The sequence below is a fragment of the Ciconia boyciana genome, chromosome 2 (genome assembly GCF_034638445.1).
Source record: "Ciconia boyciana chromosome 2, ASM3463844v1, whole genome shotgun sequence".
NCBI lineage: Eukaryota > Metazoa > Chordata > Aves > Ciconiiformes > Ciconiidae > Ciconia > Ciconia boyciana.
In genome coordinates, this window is record NC_132935.1 from 4,412,718 (window position 1) to 4,427,865 (window position 15,148).

At 41.3% G+C, this 15,148-nt stretch overlaps 1 protein-coding gene across 2 annotated transcripts in view; it reads left to right on the forward strand.

The window, feature by feature from the left end:
• Positions 1 to 15,148, forward strand: part of SLC45A4 (solute carrier family 45 member 4) — a 70,334-nt gene that overhangs the window by 39,584 nt on the left and 15,602 nt on the right. The gene's annotated exons all lie outside the window — the stretch shown is intronic.

Below are 15,148 nucleotides of genomic sequence, written 5' to 3' on the forward strand. Positions count from 1 at the left end.
ATGGAATGAGGAAATAAGATGATGTAATTGCTAAAAAGCTGAAGGTGGCTCTTTCTGTGTAATTTAATTAAGGAGTAGTCTTAACAAGTGCCCTTCCCTCCTCTGAGGTAGTCAAAGTCATGGGTCATAAATATTGTGCCAGGGACTCCATCGGTTTGGGTAGCAAGTCAGCGTGTGTGAGAGGTTATGGAGATAAATGAAGGGGAAGGTTATTTTTCTGCACTATGGATTCCTATCCCCTTGACGTGGCAAATGTGTTTAAAATTTCAAATGTTTTTTAAGCTGTGACCTGCAGGGGAGGGGTTTGGTACAACTTCCTCTCCATCAGATAAGAAAGGATTGCCAAATTCAATCTTGAAAATTATTTAGGTTTCAATCTTAATTAATTAGGTTTCAATCTTAATTAATTAGGTTTCAATCTTACAATCTTAATTAATCTTACAATCTTAATTAATTAGGTTTCAATCTTAGTCTTTGCTGACTACATCCATAACTCATATAACTCATTCCATTCTTTTATAAGTTCAAATGACAAGAAAAAGGTTACAAGCAGAGTGATGTGAAGTAAAACCACTTTTCACAATATGATAAAAATACTTGTCTGGTTGTTGGGAAAAGAGTTCTGTGTTTTTTTCCCATTAGGACCTATTTCTCATAATTTGCACATTTGGAAAGGAAATGTTTGCTGTTTTATTCGCTGGTGTGCTCTGCTTGTTTAACTTCAGATTTTATTGGTAAATTTATCCTTCTATGCATAGCCTCACTGGTTGTGAAACATAACACGTGCAAGTAAAGATTGCATATAAAAGAGTCTGCGGTAAGAAGCCTTTTTCATCTTGTGTGATTTAGTTTTATTCCAAACTATCAATTCTAGTTATTTGGTGCAAAGTGACTCCATGGATCTCATTATCCCTCATGTAGAAATGCAAGTGGTATAATTTTTAAACAGTTCAATAAGGGTGGGGGAAGCCACTCCTCCATGACACAGTAAGCTTGTTATTTGGAGTGCTGGCTGAGACTTGGGGGTTAAGTTCTGCTCTAGTTACCAGAATTTCCCATGTGTGCAACTTTGTAGTATGACCCTGCAAGCTCAAAATACTAAAATCAAGATTTTTATTTAGGTGGAGTTTAGAAGACTTCAATATGAAAGCAGCTCTGCTTTTAAATCTCTCTGGTACGCGTGTAGAACGTGTTTTGTGTAAGTTAATGTTCAAGCCAAAACATACAAGTTTATAGAAGGCGGAGTGTAGGAAAGTTTGAAAGTTTGAGGCAGGCTACATAAACACCAACACCATCTTTTTTAATCAGCCCCCATAATTTCATCTGAGAGGATGGTTTTCCATAATGCTTTACCCGCAAGGCAGGCAGTTGGTGGCATGAATAGCTATAGAGGAAGACCACTTTTTGGGGGGCAGGGACCTTCAGTTGATTAAAATTCTCTGTATGGTAGTGCTGTTACCAGCATTTGTATGTCTAGAGATTTTTAAAACAACTGAACTGCAGTGTTTTTCCTGGAGCAATGGTCTGTGTGGAAAACCATGCCTGCAAACTACAACCTGCAGTTCATTTGTCAAAGCAAATAGGAAAAGCACTAATAGGATTTATGTTTTGCTTGATATAGCCACATGAGGAATTAACCTCAATAAAGGCCACTGCGTAGAGGAATGCAGTTTCTCTTTAGGAGCTTAGTATGGGTTATTTTCAAAATTCCTCTTTTCTTTTTTTTTAAAGTGTACAATGAATAATGAGTTAAAAGAATCACTGTGTTTATGTATAATTCAGCAACATTTTTTAAATGGCAAATAACTTAAAAGTGAATGCAGTGTTACTGTTCTTTACTGACTTTTAGCTGGTAGGGTTTCCCAGTAGCACAGTTGTGATAAATACTCTGCCTGCGATCATTTTTATTCCTATCATAAACAAACCTATAGTCCCAAAGACTTTAGAAAGGCCAGAAGGTTGATTTTGCAGTGTAGTAACAATTAACAATACACTTTTTGTAAGTCTGTTATGGGAATGGTGGCTTTTTGGGAGGCTTTGTGTATTGAAAAGGAGGGGAGTAAAGCACTTTGAGACTGCATGAATGGCCTAAGGACTGTAGGTAGAATCAGTTCAGCGCTTTTCCCCTCTAATAGTTTGGGCATTTCTAACTGGAAAAATAGCTTTTAGAATTTGAAGTTTATGTGAGGTACCTATAATCTTTATTAGCTATGATATTTGTTTTGCTTTAAGTCAGCTAGGATAATTATAGAAGGAGCTGCCTGCACCATTTACTGACCCTTAAAAGGACTATGCAAATGTGATCCTGGCTGACACTTAGAGATCAACTGTCTGGTCAGTAATCCCCAAGAAGATGGAGGTTCTCAGATGGTATCCGCAGGTGGATGCGGGCCAAAAAACACCTTCTTGAGTCACCACTTTCACGTGGCTTCCAAGTATGTAGTCAAGCCTAAAAATTGGGGGAGAAAAGGCTGATTTTTGTCCATGTGCAAAGATGAGCTCCTTGTGTTTTACTCTGCTGTACACTTACTGTATTTTTCTAATAAATGCAACCTGAGGCTGGAAGTGAGCTGTCGTCTTGCAATTCAAGGGCACAAATGTTGTGCTGACTATACTGTGCCTGGCTTCCTGCTCAACAAAAAATACTTCTTTGGCTACCTTCAAGTCTGTCTGCTTTCCTTTTTCAAGTTCTGTTCCTGGATACACTGACCAGATGCCATGCTGGGCTAAGTATATGCCAGTCATTTGTTTGGCAGTGTGAACCAGATCCTTTATGGTTTCCTAGGGCTTGGGGGTTGGTGGGGTAGAATGGACACATCAGAAGTAAACTTCTGCTGCAGTGAATGGGGAGTTTAACATCCAGGTGATGCCTTTTAGCCCAGCGTTTCCTTTGTAGAATGGTATTTTAAAAGTCTTAACTCTGAGCAAGTGATAAAATTTGGGATGTCCTAGCCATGCTCTTCACCTTGCCCTTGCTTAGTTATATTAATCATGCTTCCACCTTCCCTTGAGGTCTGCTTAGAGCAGTGCAGAAGGGTAGTCAAAGCTTCCCTTAGGCACAAAATCCTTGCACTGCAGGGCTGTACAGGACCAGAGCACCCGAGCAAGGGCCCAGGTTGCACCTACTGCTGCCTTGTGATGCTGCTGGACAGCCCTCTCCCAGCAATGTGGGGCTAAATCAGCCCCACATTGAATAGGTCCCCATTAAGCAAGTATGATTTTTAATTGAAAACTTGTTCTTAAGCAGAACAGAAAAGTTGTTTGTTAACCAGATTTTTTTAGGAGATGGGAGAGGGTCAGTTCAGCCTGGGTTGAACATGGATTTCAGAGTTAACAGTTCAGGTTTGGCTCCACTTGGAGGAAAAAAACAGGTGTTAACACCAGTTTTTGGTTAGGATTCGGTTCAGCTGTATAAGTAGACAGTCATATTCTGGGGTATTAATGTGTTAATCGCTGCAACAAAAGCTCCACTGTTGATTAACAGAACAGGCTTGCGAGTTGGTGCTGAAAGATTTTCTATTGTATATGTAAGAGTCTTTTGAGTTTGGGAATTTTAAAGTGCGTTTGAGCCAAAGTGTCTTTGTTTATAAATTTGCCAATATTCTAGAAGTGGTGACGAAAAACCCTATTGAGCTTTGGATAAACTGGGATGCTGCATATCTTCAGGCAACACATGTCACTGTAATTGATGTCCGCTCTTGCGGTGGGAGCGAGCTGTGAAGCGCTGCAGCGTTACGTAATGCGTGCAGAGTCGAAGTGGGGCATCGTGTACAGCTGATGCATTTTAATTACATCCCGTAAAGGCGAGGGAAGGATTAGTGTGGCAAAACGATTTATTGATTGCTGCATTCATATACATGTCTGCATATGTTTAGATGCTTGTGAGTGATGGGAAATGGATGCTAGCTTAGTTGCGTGTGACCTTCGAATCCTTCTGTATCTGTATCTCGCTTAACTGGCGAGCAACAGGAGACAGCCTTTGCAGCCTGGGAATAAATACACTGGCATTGTGAAGTTAGCCTTGCGTGGTTGTACTGATACGTATGTATAGTTGAATACAACCTGCATTTTTCTGGGACCGTGAAGAAAATTCTCAGCTTTTTATTTGATATAAACACCTTTATTATATCCCCAAAACTGCTCTTTGGTGGAGGTTAAAAGGATTCTTTTTTATGACTGCTGGTTCAGCACCCTGGCAGTTGCATCAGATTTAATCTATACTCAATTTCAGCTCGTTAAACACTGTGATGCAAATTTCTTATTAGTGTCAAAGTGATCTATTTCTAAATATTGGTTAATAAGTGAGAGGGGAAGAAAAGTTAAAAACAAGTTTCCCAAGAGCCAAGAAAGACGGCATAGATAATCTAGAAAACTCCAGTGAATCAGTTTCAGCAGTCGATAGGAGCTCTTAGCAATGTTGCGTTTCCTTGCCCTCTCTGGAGCTTAATTACCTGCTGCAGCATGGAGAAAGCTTGTTTGGCACTGTTAATGTTTGAGTATAAAAGGTTCAGCGTCTGGCTTAAGTAAACCTGGCGCTTTTCACTGGTCTGAATGTACCCTGGCAAAAATAAATACCATCATTTTGGTAAGGATGTCATTCTGCACAACCTATAGGAATTGCTAAGCATTTTTTCTACAATAAAAAGTTGACAACAGCCATTGATGCCCTGCTCAGGGAAAGACCAAAGAATGTCATATGTGTTGCCTTTGATTCCTCCTCTTCAGCAGCAGCAGGAGTAGCTAATATTGGCATATATGTCTATTAGCAATTGCTTGATATATTGGATAAGGAAGTAGAAAGCTGGATGCTATCAAGGCAGTAAGCTAGAAATAATCTTCTACCTGAATTACTACAGGTTACTCCTGTGGAAGTAGGTTAGTAGGAGGGTTAGAAACTTAAATAATTAAAAGCTTTAAAAGCATTACTTGACAGCATTTGTGATCATGCTAAAAGGAAAACCATATTTGCCTGCCTGCAGATCAGTGCATGTGTTCTTTCTCCAGTGCCTCAGACCTCAGCTGTTCTCAGGCTTTTGCTTCCCCTCTCCCCCTTCCACACATACCTTTGGCTCACTTCTCTTAACATATGCTTCTCCTTCCTGACACAGCACCATAAAACTGGGTTATAAACTAGGAATTGTCAGGGAAGCCACATAAACCTTTCTACAACTTTGGCAGAATGGCAGTGTAGCAGCAGAGCTTAATGAAACACTGATGACTCTCACGGTTGCCAAATATGAGAAGGGGAGGACAGTTGTAGGAGGTTGAGAAGCAATAATTGAGCCGAGACAGAAAATGGGAGAGTTGGATGATGAAATCCTTTAAGACGCCTGTCACTTATTTCCTTAATTCCATTTTTCACAAGTGTTGTTTAACCCAACATGGTTGCTGCTGGCATGCTATTGCATGGGTAATTCCAAAAGCTATTGCTGTACCGAAAGGCAGAATAGCTTTGCCAGAAGGGGATATTACTCTTCTGCAGCATAAAAACACCTCCAGGACTCTATGTGAAACACCGCACTAATATTTCTGGACTGAAGCTGTTGGAGAGCAAGAGCATTGTTTTGTTACCAGTTTAGTTGTTGGTCTTTCAAAATGGGTGGCTCTAGTCTAGTTGTAGGCATGGCATGTAATAGTTGTAATAGTTTCCAAATTTTTGGAATTTGTTTCAGCTGTAAAAGTGTGACTTGTTTGCATCCAACTACTAAGGAAATTTAAAATTCAAAATACAAGTTTTAAGGAAATGTTGGACAATTTTTCCAGCATATCTAACCTAATTTAATGCTTTTAATATTCCTGTTAATTATTTGTTGATATATCTCAAATCTAGATCCAGCTTTCGTCTATAACTTTCTCCTTATGACTGGGATTGACTAAAGCAGAAATGTAGGTGCATTTTAAAGGCATGAATCTGCTGTAAAAGTTTTGGATGTCACAGTGATGCAGGTAGCGGATCCCTGTCCTGGAAGAGGAAGACAGACAGTGCTCAAGCCCTCTCCCCTGCAAAGTGTCATTTTGGTCCTGTGGGTTTCTCCCAGTTGCATTCAGGGTGGGCTGCAGCTGCCTTTTACTGGTAGCTTTGGAAGAAATTTTCTGCATTTTGTCCTTGGATCAGTCCTTCGAAGTACCATGCTTTTTATGTCCTTGTAATACTCCTATTAATTATTTGTTCTCTTGATTATCACTCCCCTCAGTGCTAATAACCCATCCAAATGTGGGAATCGTGCTTTATCCCTCCACTCTCGTGTCCCACAACTGATTCCTGATTCGCACTGAAGAGGCAGCCCTATCCTCGCTTCGTATCATCCAGAGCAATAACAGACCAGCTGAGTGAGGCCAAGAGCCCAGCACTCCCAGCCATTGTGCAGACATCCCTGCTGACAAGAGCTAAACAGGAGGGGGAAGGAGAGGATAGACTTCTTGCAACTGGGTGATAGTTTGTGTTCCAGAAAAGTATGTTCAGATTGCAGAGTGCACGTACTCCTCCCTATAAGATGTATATAATGTGCTGACAGCTTGTGAATGTTGCAGGCTAAGCAGAAGAGCTCTTATTTGACAGGCACAAGAAGAATTTCAGGATGTGAATTTTACCAGTGGGAAGATTTAAGCCACAGTTTTGATATTGCTCCTATTTTATGTGGTGTTTATTGCAATAGGTCATTTCTGAGACACTGAGCAAATAAAGATGCCTGACAACTTGATAGGCTATCATTTTTATGTAGAAAGCTAGCAGCAATTAAAAACCTCATGGTACTGATTCTATTCTGAGTTCTTCCACCTGCGTGCTTGCAACCAAAATGATTACACATAACTGGTCAGTATAATTTTCCTCCAGTATTGTTGTGCAATTTGCAGCTTGTTAAGAGTGGCTTCTGAACGAGCACTTGGCTTGAGCCAGTGTCATCTTATGATACAGGCTGGGCAGGCATAATTTGATGAAGAGCAAAATTTTCAAATAAAAAAAGTCTAGTATTGGACTTCACTACTTCTCACACCAGCAGCCATAAGATGTTGTAGCATTAGGGGTGCAAATTAGAGGCACTCTGGTCTCATATGAAATCAGACTCTGATTTCAAGTAGTACTTAAAATTATTTCCTTCTTAAAAGCTTGCACTCCCATGTTTGGAAGCTGCTGAAATCATGGTAATGGGCACCAGGAGAAATTACTGTGCTTTTTCATATCCCTTCACTGTTGGTCAGAGCTCCTCTTTCAATCCAAAAGTTAAAAGGTGGTTTCTCATGGGTGCAATAAACTCAACGTACGAGTGCTGACTGTACTGCAATAGTGCCCAGACCACCAGTCAAGCCTATTCCAGTGCATCAGTTCAACATATATTGGCTCAGATGTGGGGTTTTTTTGGCAGCTGAGTCCCACACAAGCTCTAAGCCATTGGAAGCCCTAAAATCTGAGGGGAGATAGCAAGAAACAAAAGGATTTGTGGTTGAAGTTTCATGGTGATACAGTTGTCAAAATAGGCATGCAGCTTGTTTGGAGTTTCTCTGGGGGGCCGAAATGTGTGGCAACTCTGTATTTTTATTTTAAATATAAGGGAGTGGTTATCAGGGTGCATTTATGAAATGATTGCAGCTGCATTCTGAAATCCCCATTCCTCATATAGACACTCCAAAGCTAAAATGCTTGAGTTTGCGGTGGTTTCTACGATTCTGTTGTAACAAGATGAAGAGCAGATACTGGGGTTCTGACTTTTTCATAGCTTTTTGACAAGCATTGGTTTTGCTTGCTACTCTCTTTAAAAATAGAGGCTAAACAAAGCAGCTTGTATAAGCAAAGCATTTTAAACAGATCAATGTAAAATATTTTTAGCAGCACACAGTATTTTATACAGGGATGAAATTGCCGAATACGAAGTATTTGCGGGGCATGACAGCTTCTCATGCTGGTTCAGAAATTTGTATGGTGTTTACTTTAAGAGTATAAACAAGTCTCTAGGTGATGATTTCTGACAAATGAAAATAGGAGCTTAGCATCCTATTCCCATATCAGATCTTATTGTTAAGCTTATAAAGAACTATTTTTCCCCCAATAGAACTTATCAAAAAGAGGTTTTGAATAGAAACTGCTGCATGTGACTTAATCTTTCTTCCATGTAACTCGTGACCTCACGCAGCCCTTAGACTGATGGTGACACAGTGAGCATTTCCTGTGAACCGTGAGCAGTGCTGGTCCCACTATTGTTGGGCACTTTTTTTGTCTGGGAAAAAACAAACCCTTATTTACTAGAAGCCAGTGTCCTGTTTGTTTGTAGCTGGCTGGGAAATGCCATATTACAAGGGTCTCAGTGGCAGTCGTCGCTGCTAACAGAAGCTGCTGTTGTGTTTTGCTGTTTTTCTCACTGATTTGTATGAGACTTCTCAGTCTGCTTTGTGACCTGCTCCAGATTCAGTTCACAGCACAAATGCTAACCTTGTTTATCCAATATGTTTTTTTCCTCCTCGGTGTTTCCTCAGATTAGCTGTTAGTAAAAGGCTAAATAATAACCCTCCAGTTATTATTCCTCCCCCAAGAGGCCACCAGGTTAGTTTTCCAAGTTGGTGGATGACGGTTCGCTGCTAGAGCTGCTACCTGGCAAGGCAAGCATGGCGGTGGAAAATTACAGACAAAATAAAGGAAGAGCATTAAACTGGTAATGGGATGCAGCTGCTTTGGCCTTTGAGTCCGCATGTGAGTCTCAGCAGCCTTTGGTAAAGTATTTGCTGTGTGATACTTCTCTTGGCCATGTGAAATCGATCCCAGCCTAGTTATAGCCTGTTCCAGGTGGGTATAGCAGCTCTCAGCAGTTGGGACATTTTACATTTGGCTGTAAGAGGTTGTGATGAGGCAGTCATATGAATGACAAGCTTGCTGTGTGGTACTGCCTTGAAATCTAGTCAAAGCCAGTATCCGTACATCTGTTCTGCACCTCAGAGACTGGATGCAGCAGGGCTGCTGGCTGGGTGCATCACTGTAGCCAAATTTAAAATACATGCTGCATCTGAGTCCTTGCCACTAGATGGGGGTATCAGAAGGAACTTCTTGGTGTCAAAATATTCCCGTTATCTTTTTGTTTCTTCTCGTTGTCTTCTTGTCCTGGCTTTGATGCTTTCTTAACTGTCTTCCCATTTTAAAATATGGTCAAGTTGTGTAGGTATAGCAGCATATATATACAGAGAAAGGAACCATTAGGCTATGTAATTATCTTCCTTGACTGCCTGGTGCCCTTCGCAGACATAATTTCTATTAAATTTTATTATTGGAGCTCATTTTTGTTGTGAGGGAGCAAACATTTGGGAGGCTTGTATATTTTATATATATATGCACACATATACACACTACCTCTTAAGTATTTCAATTTTCAGTCATCTTATTTATTTTGCTTCTACTGCCAAATCATGCACGCCAACCTAAATATGCATATCATGTAAACAGACATTCAAGATACTAAAACCAGAACAGCCTCTTTTAAGGGAAAAAAGTATTTGGGGGTTGGAGTTCTCCTTGTCTGTCTGGAACTTTCTCAATTATATGAAAATGTCTAGCGCTAAAGCAAACCTGCTGTTGAAATTATGAAAGTTGTGCCAGTATGAAGCACGAATTTTAAGAACATCTATAAGGTATGTTTGGAAGTCTTGCTTCATGGGACAGTGGAGGAAGTGTTCAGTGTCTTGGAAAGCTCTTTCCTGGAAGACCTATGGTAGAACATGACTGTGAGCTTTACAAAAGTCTGACTTTCCAGCAACAGTGCTGAGTGCAGACATCAGAGGTGACAACTAAATATATACGGAGAGAAGAGAAGGCTCTTCTAGGCACCAGAACTGTTGTCTTACAGCGTTTGGCTTTACTGGGTAGACTACAGCTTATCAATAACACATCTCAACTTTACGATGTAAGAAGCAAATGCAAAAGGAAGCTTTGGGTAACTAACTTTACTACCCATTGCTAAAATGATTGCTCTATTTGCCTGCCTGGACGTTGTTCAGGTGAGGAGTCTGGTGTCCTTCAGACAGGTTTGGGAGGGAATTCTCCCACCACCAAATTAATTTTTCCTGTGCGGTTTTATTTTAGCTTTCACGTGCACCAGCTTTCCCACCAGGAATCTTCTCTAACCCAACTCAGTAGTTTTCCCCTTGAGTAACCAACTAAATTCTAATGTGGCGATATCACTGTTTACATACTTACGATAAAGAAAAATCATACACTTCACTTAACAAATGATAACTATTTTGAATTCTGCGTAACTGTATATGAAACACATATGATGATTTTATAAACTGCTAGCTTACACTTGGAATGCAATTTATAAGAGCCCTGCCACTTAGGTTACAGAAGTAGCCCTATAGCCTGACTTCTCCAGCAAGAGAAAAAGCAGGTTGTGCTCATGTTGATGGTTCCTACCATTATACAATCTGTGGGAATTGCTCATGTTTCACTTGAAAGTTATCCCTTTCCTGTTTACTTGGAGGAGCACTGAAAGCTTTTTAGAAATTATTCCATTTTTCTTGGCATGGGGCTATTAATTCTTGTATAGATTTTTATCATGGCCTCTTTTTCTAAAGATAGATATTTTGGCTGCTAAAGAGAGGTTCAATTTAAAAAAAAAAAAGGTTTGTCTAAAGAAGGATCTCCAAACATAATTTTCTTGGTTTAAGTGTCCTTTTTACCCTTCCATAAAAGCTACGTCCCTAGCTCTGTTCTGAAATCATTGGGATTCATGTCCTTTTGCAAAGTAAGCCATTTCAATGTAAATATTCAGATTTAGGCTTTTATTTATAATACTTAGATGTTAGGAAGATCACCCTTTTCAATCAGTGAAAATAAAGCCTTCTCAAGAAAGCATTTCAATCTCTCTCCTCTGACTTAATGGAAAGTTAAAACTCCCTAATTGTAGGCATGTAACAGAGGTTGGGGAAAAACCCTTTTTTCCTTTCTTTTACTGGCCTGTAAAATCAAACCAGAATGCAGGCCTTAATCTGATTTTGAGTTGTTACATGCAAAGTTGACCTTGAAAGTGCTGAAGTCAGAGTAATGCTGGCAGTAAAAATCACTGTGTTTATTAATAATCTTGGGACATTTTTATGACAGTTGGTTAACTGTGGCTATAAAGCATAAAAAAACCCTATTTTTCCAATTTAGAAATGTGCAGTTTTTACAGTTGAAGGAAAAATATTTGTAAACAGGTTTTAATTCTCTGCAGAAGTCATCATTTTGAATGGATTAAGTGTTTCCAGAAGTTTCTTTGTTAAAATTTGTATACACCACAGAGAAGTGCCGTTGTAGACCGGAGACAAAGTGGTGGCCACAAGGACAGAGGGACAGTGAGCTGTGCAAGCCCTGGTGTCCCTGGATATACACTCCTATTGCTTGTCCCTGCTCTACTAGCATTTCCTTGTTGTTTCTACTCATAGTCTCCATTAAAATGAGTTGGTTGTCTCAATGGATGTTGGAATATTAAAGGAGTCTCTTAATTGTATCCATTTTACTTTTATCTATCTATTTAAGATTGTTTATTCGTATAAGATAGAATGATGCTTGTAATGCCAGTAACAGAGCTCTTGCTAGCCTTCATCCCGTGTTTATTTGAAGCAACTGTACAACTTACTGCAAAACCTTCCCTACATCTCTCAAGTGTTTACTGATGGGTGAGCTTGACTGAGATGTCCCAGCTCATAATTCACAAGTCACAACATAATTCAGAAAATAAACTTCTGTTCTCAACATACAGTCCTCTTGCAGTGATACGACATCAAATTATTTCAGATGTTGGTGATCGCTACAATAAAGATCAATGACGTTGGTTAAGCTATAGCTTCTAACTTTGTTTAAAACAGACTCGCTGCAGTGAGTTGGCATCACACAATAGCAACCTCTGATGCATAACTGCTGCTCAACAGGATGGCTCTGTGGAGGCAGAATGGGATAAGTATTTACACGTTGCCATTTCTTTCATATCCTGCAGAAAAATCATTCACCCTAAATGAATCATAACCTGCCTACCATTTAGTTTTGCTTGCCTTGAACTAAATGTTTCCTCTTTCCCATCATTAATTTTTTTGAAGCAGACCCACCCCTCCCCATCTATATGCCATTTGAGGCATTGGTAAGCATTAGCATCTGGAGCAGGTGAGGTGCCAGTTAAACACACAACATCTGAACCTGCTGGTTTGGGAAGGCTATTGAACTCGGTGAAGTTAAAACGGATGTTAAAACCACAGGGAGAGGGAGGTTTTCTCTGTGCTTTTATTTGGATTACTGGCTTGCTGACTTGCACCTATGATTAGGATAGCGCTCATTAGGAGAAGCTGGGTGGTACAACTGCAGGTTGGGATCTGGAGGAACGGTGGTTTCCTGAACAAGAGCTTTAAACCTAATATGCCCCTTCCCAATCCTAGTGTTCCCTAGTAAGTATGTCTCAGCTAAAACTTCTGTGTCAGCCACGGCATCATGAAACAGTTGGAAAAGCTAAGCAAGAGGTAGTGGTTTGAACCATGCTGTGAACAAGGTGCCATCTTTACAAACACAGCCCTGTCCTAGAGATCTAAAACCTGCTGCAAAAGGAGTCAATAGTTGTATGGTAAGTGCCCATGTGGAGTACTGGCCTCAGGTACAGGCCTGTAGCAAGGAAGCATGGCTAAACCCACGATGCTTTCGCCATTCCCTGTGGGCGGAGTGCTCACAGGCATATTTGGGCTGAAAGCGCAAGTTGTGCGGGTTCAGAAGAGGCAAATCTCTTCCAATAACTCTGTACTCGTCAAGGCAGCGGTTGCCGTTAGCTTGTTCGTTAGCCAAAGTTGAGTCAAATCGCATAGACCTTTGTGTCAGACCTGGATTTTGAATCCTGATGGTGAATTTGGTTATTTATTATAAGTTGTGGGCAAAAAATGTCCTATTTCTCTATATCTGCATTACTGCAGAGCACGCCAGTCTCGGAAAATGTGATTTATCTCGTGGAAGAAGTCAGCGTCATCAGTCAAGATTTGATGACATTTTAAACAGCAGGAAATTAGACTTCCAAATTTGCAGCATAAGCTATTTTGGGCAGGGATTGGTATAATCCTGCTTTGTAATGGATGCCCCAGCGTGCTGGACAGGGAGCATAAGGTACAGGTTGATCTCGCCAGCAAAGGTCGAATGCTACTCACGTTCACAATATGTGGGTTTGAATAATAAATGGTTTTCCTTCCTAGGGTAAAGATACTGAACATCCAGTCTTGGCATCAGCTGGACTGCAAGAAATTGGTTGTTTTGTTTTTAATGCTTTGCTAAGAAACATGTCAAAGTGGTTACCTGACCCGTGTGGATAAACCGAGAGGGAGGCAGATCTCAAAGGACCCGAGTGTAGCTGCTCTTCTGGGCCAGTCTGCCATCTGCAGGCCATTGCTCTCCACGCTGGAGAGGTGTAAAGCAGGGCTTTGGGGGTTTCTTTCCTTCTCCAGAAAATATTATTTTTAACAAGGGTTTTTTTTTCTAGGAAAATATTACATATTAAATCCAATTTGTTTCCATTTGATCCTATGAATAGTCACCTCAGTTCTGGAAAATAAAAGCAAGGATGGTAGAGATAAGCAAGCCTCTTTAGCTGCTCTCTAAAGGTTAATGAATAATTGCTTTTTCTTTTATTGTCTGTTGTTCAATTTTATAAGTAAACATTTTTGTGCTTAGAAATGGGACATTTCATATGACAGTCAAATTCTGTCCATCATTCTCAGTCCACTGAATCTTTAGTAACTCTTTATGGTGGTGGTCTTAGATGAACAGTATCACTATAATGTTTAACTCCTGTTGAATGTTAAAAGTTTTGCTGAGAAGGGGATATGTGTATACGACAACCAGGTAGCTTTCCAAGCATCCCAAAGATCTTTGTTTTTATAGTCCGCAAGTGGAAGGAGAATGCAACAAAGCTATTGGACTTCTACACAGCAGACCTCGGCTGCTGCTTCTTCACAGAGGCCGTCCCTACCAACAGCCCCATCAAAAGAAATCTGGCACACTCAGCAAAATTCAGCAAAAGTGTGATTTTTTTTTTTTTTTTTTTTTTTTTTTTGGACCGTAGTAACTAATCTAGATGTACTGGGTTTGCATGGCAAAGTTTTGGTAGTGGGGGCGTTACAGGGGTGGCTTCTGTGAGAAGCTGCTAGAAGCTCCCCCTATATCCTATAGAGCCAGTTCCAGCCGGCTCCAAGACGGATCCACCGCTGGCCAAGGCCGAGCCAATCGGCAATGGTGGTAGCACCTCTGGGATAACATATTTAAGAAGGGGAAAAAGTTGCTGCGCAACAGCAGTTGCAGCCGGAGAGCAGAGTGGGAATATGTGAGAGAAACAACTCTGCAGACACCAAGGCCAGTGAAGAAAAAGGGGGAGGAGGTGCTCCAGGTGCCGGAGCAGAGATTCCCCTGCAGCCCGTGGTGAAGACCATGGTGAGGCAGGCTGTCCCCCTGCAGCCCATGAAGGTTAACAGTGGAGCAGATATCCTCCTGCAGCCCGTGGAGGACCCCACAGCGGAGCAGGTGGATGCCCGAAGGAGGCTGTGACCCCGTGGAGAGCCCACGCTGGAGCAGGCTCCTGGCAGGACCTGTGGACCCGTGGAGAGAGGAGCCCACACTGGAGCAGGTTTGCTGGCAGAACTTGTGACCCCATGGGGGACCCACGCTGGAGCAGCCTGTTCCTGAAGGACTGCACCCCATGGAAGGGACCCACGCTGGAGCAGTTTGTGAAGAACTGTAGCCTGTGGGAAGGACCCACGCTGGAGAAGTTCATGGAGGACTGTCTTACGTGGGAGGGACCTCACACTGGAGCAGGGGGAGGGTGTGAGGAGTCCTCCCCCTGAAGAGGAAGGAGCAGCAGAGAAGTGTGATGAACTGACCGCAAACCCTATTCCCCATCCCCCTGTGCTGCTGGCAGGGAGGAGGTAGAGAAATCAGGAGTAAAGTTAAGCCAGGGAAGAAGGGAGGGGTGGGGGGCAGGTATTTTAAGATTTGGTTTTATTTCTCATTATCCTGCTCTGATTTTATTGGTAATAAATTAAATTAATTTTTCCCAAGTCGATGCCTGCAACAGTTAATTGCCGAGCGATCTCCCTGTCCTTATCTCAACCCACGAGCCTTTCGTTGTATTTTCTCTCCCTTTTCTCGTTGAGGAGGGGGAGTGATAGA